Source organism: Chaetodon trifascialis, chromosome 20 (genome assembly GCF_039877785.1).
Source record: "Chaetodon trifascialis isolate fChaTrf1 chromosome 20, fChaTrf1.hap1, whole genome shotgun sequence".
Lineage (NCBI taxonomy): Eukaryota > Metazoa > Chordata > Actinopteri > Chaetodontiformes > Chaetodontidae > Chaetodon > Chaetodon trifascialis.
This window is the reverse complement of record NC_092075.1, coordinates 21,828,693-21,837,553: the sequence shown is the minus strand read 5'-3', so window position 1 is coordinate 21,837,553 and position 8,861 is coordinate 21,828,693. Positions and strand designations below refer to the sequence as shown.

At 39.6% G+C, this 8,861-nt stretch overlaps 2 protein-coding genes across 2 annotated transcripts in view; one reads left to right on the top strand and one right to left on the bottom strand.

Moving 5' to 3' along the window:
• The window catches only part of ndor1 (NADPH dependent diflavin oxidoreductase 1), a 66,943-nt gene that overhangs the window by 42,350 nt on the left and 15,732 nt on the right, over window positions 1-8,861 (bottom strand). The gene's annotated exons all lie outside the window — the stretch shown is intronic.
• lmo4a (LIM domain only 4a) overlaps window positions 2,221-8,861 on the top strand; it is a 29,982-nt gene continuing 23,341 nt past the window's right edge. Inside the window, exon 1 of the mRNA XM_070988358.1 lies at window positions 2,221-2,528. The gene's annotated coding sequence lies outside the window, so the exon portion shown is untranslated. The remainder of the gene's footprint in view (window positions 2,529-8,861) is intronic.

Sequence of the window (8,861 nt, the reverse complement as noted above, 5' to 3'; positions counted from 1 at the left end):
TGATACTGGTTGTGATGAATGGGGAGGCTGCGTTCACTGTGGATACCCCAGATAACTGGCCACAGGCACATGAACCACCTGGTACAGGGTGGCCAAGAATACTTTTTTGGAGTTGAGACCACATCAGCTGCATTATAGTAAATGCGTCATCGGTGTTTTTTGTTTGTTTTTGTTATTTTGACCGTCAACCTTGCATGTTAGCAGTTTGTCCACCAGAGGTCAGCCTCTACACATTTGGAATTGCAGCGTTCAGGATAAGATTTTTTTTCCTCCAAACTAACTAGGCTCCAGTGAGTTAAATTAAGAATTAAAGTGAGTAACCTCCACCTTTTATAGCTAAGTGAACTAATACAGGCAAATGTGTTTGGATGTGATATTAAGGCACATCAAATCTTAATGTTTAATAGCCACCTCAGCTGTTTGTAGATGGAGCAAATAACCCACTCATTTTCACCTTTATTATTCCTGCCCACAGAGTAAACACACTGATTCCCCTGTGTCTTCTCATATAAGCCTATTGTGGTTAATAAGACTATTAAAAAACCTCTGAGACTCCAGATCCCTGAGCTGCACTATTCCAGACAGTAAAAACTCTGCTGTGCTTATTACAGACCTCTGCAGGTGTGATGTATGACTGTAGTTCAGACTTAGTCAGACCACAAGAGGCACACAGAGTGGACTGCAAAATAAATTAATGAATAAATAAATAAAAGCATTGACATGAAACAGACATTGTGGTTAGAATAATTTTCCCATGAGCCTCCTTTGGTTAGGAAAGTCTCACAGCACTGCAACCCTGAAAACACTAGTGTATCCTCAGAGGCAAGGCAGAGGTTTATCAACAGACAGCTTGTCGTAAATTTGAACTTTAATCTAGACATCATGGCATCACACAAGCGTTCCCATTTATACTTGCAGTGAACTGAAGTTGAACTCAAGACCATTCTAAGGATGGTCTTGAGTTCCAATGTCATGGTGGCTTTATATTTACTATATGTTGGTGGGGAGTACTTACTTACTGCACATGGGGAATGTGTACTATTCTTTAGTACTGCCATTTCATGCTACTTCAAACTTCTAATTCACTTCATTTCAGATGTAAATATATTCACTACTTTTTTTGAGTAATTACTACCTTTGATTTCATATACAAAACATATAATGAACTAAAATATGATGCAACCACACAGGTGTTTTCAGTTACGAGGCTGACTAGATTTGCTGAGGTTGGGGATGTGCATGGGACTTATGTGAGGTCGCCATGTTCTAAAAAGAAGAAAGCTGTGACTTCTTCCCCAACGAAAATTATTATATCTTATTGCACATGTTCACCTTGTACACAAATGATTATTTTGTGCACATAACACACACACACACACACACACACACACACACACACACACACACACATATATATATATATATATATATACACAATCTTTTATTATCTTCTCTGACCTTATTGTAACAGAAAGGGGCCACTCAGCATAATGTGTATTGTTTACTTTTTTGTAGTTTCGCTGGTAATATTCATATACTTTTTCCCAAATAGAACTGTTGTATTGCTCCTGTTGCTAAAAGCACCTGAATACTTCTTCCACCACCAGTGATTTGTATTTCTGAATGTTTATTGAGCTTTTCTAGCATGTGCATTTTCTTTGTCACAGCTTCCACCGCTGGTGATAAGATAGCACTATTATTGATCCTCCATAGGGGAAATTTGGGTGTTACAGGCAGCACCAGTAGTATCAGAAGCATAAAAAGACATTGAAAGGAATAAAATACAAAATTAAAACAAACAAACAACAACAAAAAAAAAAACTCTGTACATTTACACTCTATACAAGAAAATAGAGTGTTTTTCAGTACTGCACATTGTTTAAACAATATGTAGTAGTGGATAAAAGAAAAACATGTAAATGCATAGACTTGTTACAAGAGACAGGAATGTAAAAAAAATTAATATTGCACTAGATATTGCATGAATCACGCAGTGCACAGTGCAGAGCAGTAGCTACATAGACTGTAATGATTAGAGTTCTTTGCAGCTCTAACAGCAGAGAAACAAATCACTGCTGGTGCTGCAGGAGGATGATGGGGTCTTATTTTGAACATCTTATTTGAACACTTCCCTCTGAAGAGCAGCAGCCCTCAGTCCAGACATGAGCCAGGAGCCACACCTCCCCTCCGTCAGAGGAGGACGGAGTTAGAAGCGCGTTTAAATGACTGAGGAAGCGTCTGCTCTGCGGTCGCAGGAGCACAGCGCGTACAGGAAGGACGCCCGGAGACGTTCAAGGACCGCTCACACAAGTGATTGGCTGCCAGTCAGCGATTGGTGTCCGTCCACAGCCAGAAAGCTTGGTAAATGGGAAAAGAGGAGTTTGCTAACACGGCTGAGGTTTTGAGCACACAGACGAACCGGCGGGTGGAGTTTAAAGCCCCTGAGAAGTTTCATCGGGCACGTTATTGTGCGTAAAGTAAAGGCGAGAGAAGCCTTCATCAACGACGTCCGAGTCCGCAGCAGTAAGGTGAGCTGAACACATGTCACTCAAACACACAGATCGCCGTCTTCTAGTCTTTTCCACTTCTTATATATGTTTGGAAAGTCGGACATTTACATTTCATGCCGTTAGCTGCTCCGCGGACACTGACGCCCATAGTTTTACATGATATTACGGCCAATTTGTACTTTGAGCGAACTCATTAGGAAGTCGGGAAATGCCGCCACCCTGCAGCGCCCCTCTTCAGGTCTGCGTTTCAGCTTTAAGGTTAGTCATTTGTTTAGGCTATTTTGCTCTGATTCAAACAGCAGCAACGCTACGATGCGCTACACCGATAGTGTTGGTACGTGAAATCCTACGAGCTCTGTTCATTTTACTGTCTTTGAAAATAAAAATGGTGGAAAATCCATTATGGCAGACTTTTTGGTCCAAGAGGCTTTTTTTTTGTTTGTTTTCGTAAAGCGTATTGAAATGGGTTTCTTCGTCGAATTTCAAGTCAGTCTGACTTATGGTGTGAGGGGCATGGCCTTTCCAAAATTCATCATTTGTGCCTTAATTACAGCGCCACCATCTGGCCGACTTATTGGGAAGAGTGTTTCTAGCTTACAGCTCACCGCAATTTGAGCGGCTGTGGCAGAAAAGTATTATTATTATTATTATTATTATTATTATTATTATTATTATTATTATTATTATTATTATTATTTGTAGTAGTACTAGTATGTGGAGTCACAAAAGAAATCTCATTGAGGATTTGAAAAACATGATCATATATTCCAAAAATATATGATCGTTTGTACCTGGAATGGGAAAATATATTAAGGCTCCATTAACAATAACAGAACTTTCTTTGAAGGCCTGTTACATAACATTAAAGCTCTGGATGTACACATAACATACCAAAAACACGATTATAGGACATTGGACACTGACATCATTTGTACCACACAAACAGTTGTAACACACATAATAATATTAGAGTGTCAGGATGCACAGTTCAGCACAAAGCAAGGTCTCAGTCATACAGTAAGGTGATAGTTTTCTCAGACTGCACAAACAGTTTTACCAGAAACAAACAATAATAAAAGAAATTCAACTTCAATCAACTTTATATTTGTCACGGAACATTGGGAATTTCAGTTTGGAATTTGCTAAGCAGCACAGGATATGGAATGTCAACTTTAAAACCACAAGTATTTACAACAGATGGGTGGAAACAGGAGATGTATTTGCCTCTGCGCCAAGCTGGATTTTAACAGGTGACTTTAATGATGAAGACCACAAGACTGTCAGGACAGCACGGTTATCATTGGCAGCTGCTGGCACGAAATGTGAACTCAACAGTACTCCGTCTTATGGTGTGTTTTGTTTAAAGTATGTGCATTTAATTAATTGGAAACATGCTCTGCATTCAGCAGCACACTCTTCCATCAAATGGGCAGATAATTTGCTAACATCCCATTGCTTAGGAATTCAGTAAAATGATAACCCTCTCCTTGCAGTGTATTCTCCCATTATGTGGGCAGCCCGCATGTGGCCAGCACGACTGCACCGAACCAAAGGACTGCAGGCTCTCAAACAAAGCTTGATTATACAGTATTACTGGAATGAATGTATTTTATATTTTGTATAATATTTTGGTTAACCAGCAGATAGTAGGCTAAAGCCTAGAGCATAATTTAGAACATGAATGAGCAGGTAGTTGTTACATCTGCTGCCTCAGTAGCAGCAAAACCTTCAGTTTAGTTGAAAAATCGCTCCTCTTATAAGGGTCACGTCCAACATATGTTCTGATTTTCTGTTCATACTTTTCTCTCATAATTTCATCTAAACTAGCCCAGTAAGAACTTTTCTTCATCTCATCCATAGCAGTTTTCACTTCCGGCCCTCTATCTGAATTTGACTGCAAACAACCTACAGTATAGGGTTCACAGTACGACTGCTGCTGGCAGGGACACTGCATCGTATGTGTGACTCCTGCATTGTTGTTATTATTCTTATTATTATTATTAGTAGTAGTAGTAGTAGTCGTAGCAGAAGGCTAGGAGAAGGAAATTTAAATGAGAATATAGTGAAATAAGTTGTTCCTCTCTTTTTATTTTGACTCTGTTCATGTAGATTTCCGTTGTTGCTTTTGAAGGTGTGAAGAACTTTTCCTGTTCATGCAGCTTGCATGCCTGAGTCTACCTCACTGAAAGGACATATCTATAAATCCTTTGCAACTGTAGCAGGCTTCTGCAAGAGAACACTGCAACAGGAGCTCCTGCCCTTGGTGTTAATTAAAAAGAAAGCAGTTTTAATGAAACACTGTGTCTTTCTCAAGAGAAGGAAACTGAATCTGCCCCAGTCCGACCATTACTCTCGGTAGTACTGGAGACTGCGGCGTCGCTGAGCCTTCCATCATGCTTACTTAGTAGCTTTCCTCAGACTCGTTAGAGCTGAGGTTATTTATTAATTATAGCTCAGATGACCACTGTGTGTGTGTGTGTGTGTGTGTGTGTGTGTGTGTGTGTGTGTGTGTGTGTGTGTGTGTGTGTGTGTGTGTGTGTGTGTGTGTGTGTGTGTGTGTGTGTGTGTGTGTGTGTGTGTGTGTGTGTGTGTGTGTGTGTGTGTGTGTGTGTGTGTGTGTGTGGTCTGTTCTTCCTGCTGGCCTCTGGAAAGAGGTTCTGCAGCATTCAGTGCAGGACCACCAGGTTCTGTAACAGCTTTTTTCCCTCAGGTCATCAGACTACTGAACTCTAAGTGAGCATTTCTGCACCACTGTTAACACCACAGGTTCGTTCAGCGTACGCTCGTTGTTTACTGAATGACAATAACGTTAAGTGTGTGTTTGTGTTGTGCGTAGAAATGAAGGAAAGGACTGGCCTAATAAGTTCTCCATCGTGTTTACATCATGTAATGGGCTGTAAATCATGCTGTAAATTGTCACCAAATCTTGTGTAAATTCCATCCTAAATATGAGGGAAACATAGTGGAGCAGTGTCTGATGACTGGTAAGAGTGATCAGTGGGGACTTAGAACACATTTTAACACATACTTTCTTTTGATCCTCTGTGTCCATCTGAAGACACCAACCAGTTATGGTGAGAAAAAGGTGAAAATGAATGAAAATGCTTGACTTGTCTGACCAGCAGTCCAAAACTAGAAGATATTTTGTTTATACAGATATAATAAAAATGAGCAAATCCTCACATTTGACTGTAATCAGAGAATGTTTGGCCATTTAACTTGATAAATAACTTAAAATTATTGTCAAAATTGTGGCACATAAATTTTTTGTGGACTGATCAATTAAGCTTTTTAGTCCTAATCTAAATACATATATAAAATTCACTCATCATCCTGGAAAATGGATGCAAACCCCTGCATGCCTAGAGCGTAATTATTTACTCAGCACAATCAATTATTAAATAGAGCAATTCTACAGGATCACTCACACAAAAAGTGGAGAGAAGCGGAGTTACACAGTGCCGTGGCACGCCACAACCTCTAATCCAATAAGCCTTTTTCCAGACTAAGGCTTGTTAATGGAAAGAGATAACATATTATACTTTTAAACCTTTGCATCTTTATACCAATTAACATTGTTATTGTTGTCATGGAGTCCACGAATGCATTACAATAGATACTCCAGTGTGAGAGCTTACAGTATGGGAGGGACAATGTATTCGTTTTGAGGAAAATGAGCCATTATTGGCTCTGTCAGCCTGAACCTGCATGCAGTTCATCAGTGTGTCCAGACTGCAGTGGAACTGTTTCTCCTCATTAGCTTCTGTTTTTATGGACCGCTTCATCAGTCAGTTTATTACCAGAACACAAGTAGTTGCTTATTCACTGGCCTTTGTTTTGCTTGGGGAGGTTACAAATATAATCTATATCATATCTAATATAAGACAGAACAGTGGGGATTAGAAAATGTCAAATTGCTGGATATGTGTGAGGGACTTAAAGCTACGGTCAGATCAGTTTTCATCTCCACTCTGTACAGGAAGTCACAGAACTGTTTATTCCATCCTAACTGAATAAAATGGGTCTTATTCATTTATCCAGATTTTACTTTGCCATCAATATTTGTTGCTTAAATCCTAGACTTGATCCTAGACTATCAAAACTGATATTTTAGTGCAGCAGAGTAGAAGTTGACTTTGACCACTTTTGCGTAAGAGCAAAAGTGTCCTGAATGGCTGCCGTCAAAGGTGGGCTGAACTGCACAAGGCCTTCATAGCGTTGAACTTGTTTTTTCAGACAAGAAGCGACAGAAGTAGCTGAGTGAAGAATGAAAAAGAGAGTTTGAAAGAGAAGTTCAAATCCTGCTCATGTTCTCACCTGCACTGCCCCAACCAATTACTGCTGAAAGGAAGTGAGCTTTGGAAAATAAATGTTGGATGCTGCCCCATCACAAAGGGTCATGAGACGAACATTTGGTCTCATGAAAGAAAGTAAACAAAGACAGCAGTCTGTATTATCAGCAGAATCTCAAAGTGTCAGAACAATGCCCCTTTCATAATGTTTTGTTATTTTATTTGTTATTATTGATTTATTATTGCTGATGTCTTAATGTGTAAGTAGCATTTTAAAGTTGCAGCTGGTTGATTTGAAGTGCATTATGTATCGCCAATAAGGGAGAGCTGTATTTGACAGTGGAGTAGATGGACATGTGGAAATACTCAAGTCCAGTAAAAGTTGGGATGCTGTGTACAACATGAGTAAAAACTGAATGCTGTCATTTGCAAACTGTGTTTACCAACAAGGGTTTTCTGATCATGTGTTCACAAAGTGGTGAAGCTCGCTCCGTCCTTGAGCGACTGAGCCTTTCCATGATGCTCCTTTCATACCCAATCACAATACTGTCACCTGTTACCAATGACCCTGTTTACCTGTGGGATGATCCAAACAGGTGTTTTTGGAGCATTTCACAACTTTCCCAGTCTGTTGTGGCTACATCAAATTCAGAATAGGCAAATATTTACAAAAATCAATGAAGCTGATGAGGTCGAACATTAAATATACTGTCTTTGTGCTGTTTTCACTTCAGTATATGTCAAAAAGGATTTACAAGTTATCATATTCTGTTTTATTTATGTTTTACGCAGCATCCCAACTTCTCTAATCTGCATTGTACAAGTACCTGATGAACCTTACGTACGTGCAACACTTTAGTCACAACAGAACATCAGTTTTACTCTGAAAATTCAACATTTTTGTCAAAAAGTCTGCAGACAGCTGTATTCTAGAAGAGGGAAGGCTAAATTACTGAGTGAAAGTAAAGTTTGAGAATACTTATTTCTGACAGCAGACATTTTGACTTGTTATCGTAAGAAAAGGTGTTCTATTGTCGCTGTGGGTCGTGACGGTGTGACAGAGAGTCGCCATGAGACGTACCAGGACCCCGATGAAGTAGCTAAATAGAATTCAGACATCATTCATTTCATTATGCAAACCTGTGATTTCCTTACTGTCACTGTCAAAATGCCTTTGTGAGAAAGGTCTGTTTGCTTGTAGAACATTTTACCACTGAAAACAGATGATTATCAGGATTAAAATCTCACCTTACATCAGTGAAGTGTTGCTCACTGAGGCTACGTTAAAGCTCGGCTCACAGAGAATGAGTTTGTTTCTCTTTTTAACCACAGTCCATATATGGAGGTTTTGTTTTTATGTTTGCAGAGAGGATGAATTAGCTTTGTTCCACGCTGGAGCATAAGTACAATCATTAGCATCAAACAGCTGCTCGATTCCAGCACAGAGGGAACAATGCTGCACATGCAGACATAAGTAATGATGAACAAAGGGCCTAACATGCATCTATACGAAGATTTATTTCTGCATTTTTTCCATCCTGTGCAGTTAAAGAGACAACGTGAATGCAGGATTTGCATTTTAATTAGATAAAAATTGTATTAGAGAGCTATTTGGCAGATCAAAACCTCTTGAATTAACACAGGTGTTAGCGTGATGATTACATTGGCTGCTGCTCTGCCTTTAGTTCCACATGTGGCCAAGAATATTTAACATGTACCAAGATTAAGGAAATGTTTGAGGTTTCACTGTTACTCTTGATGGATTTAAGGATTCATTAACCAAGGCTTCTTCTACTCTTTTGTTGAACCTTGACTGCTGTATCTTCCTTTAACATCTCATTATATGTGTAAGCATGGCACAGCCAGACGGCTTCTACCAGCTGCAACATCCAGAGGAAGTGTTTGTATTTACAGAGATGCTAGTGATAAGTCCAAGGGCATGAGGAAAGGAGAGACGATCTGCAAGGTAGAAGAAGTCATCACGTTGGTGCATGAGCTGTTTGATCCATCTAGAAATTGCTCTCGGTCTATTTCACAGGGGTTGGAGCTGTTGTATTGT